Here is a 470-nt window from a genome sequence, read left to right on the forward strand (position 1 = left end):
TGTTCGATCTTTATTCGTTTTCCCCTTTGCTCTGTTCTGCGATCTTCCACGATGCCATTCGTTTCCTCCAATTTTCCCTTGATTCTTCGCCTCTTGTATTTTCCTACAGTGCCTTAGTTGAAGGAAACCATTGTGATCAATATAGTTGTTTCCGTGTGATTACGCGTTTACTACAGGAAGTCTTTCTAACCGTGGCTTGATAGCTTTGCTTTGTTCCAAGGTTGGTGGAAAAGTTAATAGAAATATGAATCACTGTATGCATTATTTTAAAACATTGGTGGGTTGTCAGCACCTTCGCCGAATGAGGGATTACGTGATTAAAGCATTTAGATTATTTACTTATTTTTTATTCTATTGGTTATCCATTTAATATAATCTTTTTTAACAGGATAACGGGGAAAAACTTGTTCTACAGATCTCAATGGAAATACATGTCTTATTCCTAATTACTTATCTACTGTTGCCGGTAA

Source organism: Penaeus monodon, chromosome 29 (assembly GCF_015228065.2).
Source record: "Penaeus monodon isolate SGIC_2016 chromosome 29, NSTDA_Pmon_1, whole genome shotgun sequence".
NCBI classification, from domain to species: Eukaryota; Metazoa; Arthropoda; class Malacostraca; order Decapoda; family Penaeidae; genus Penaeus; species Penaeus monodon.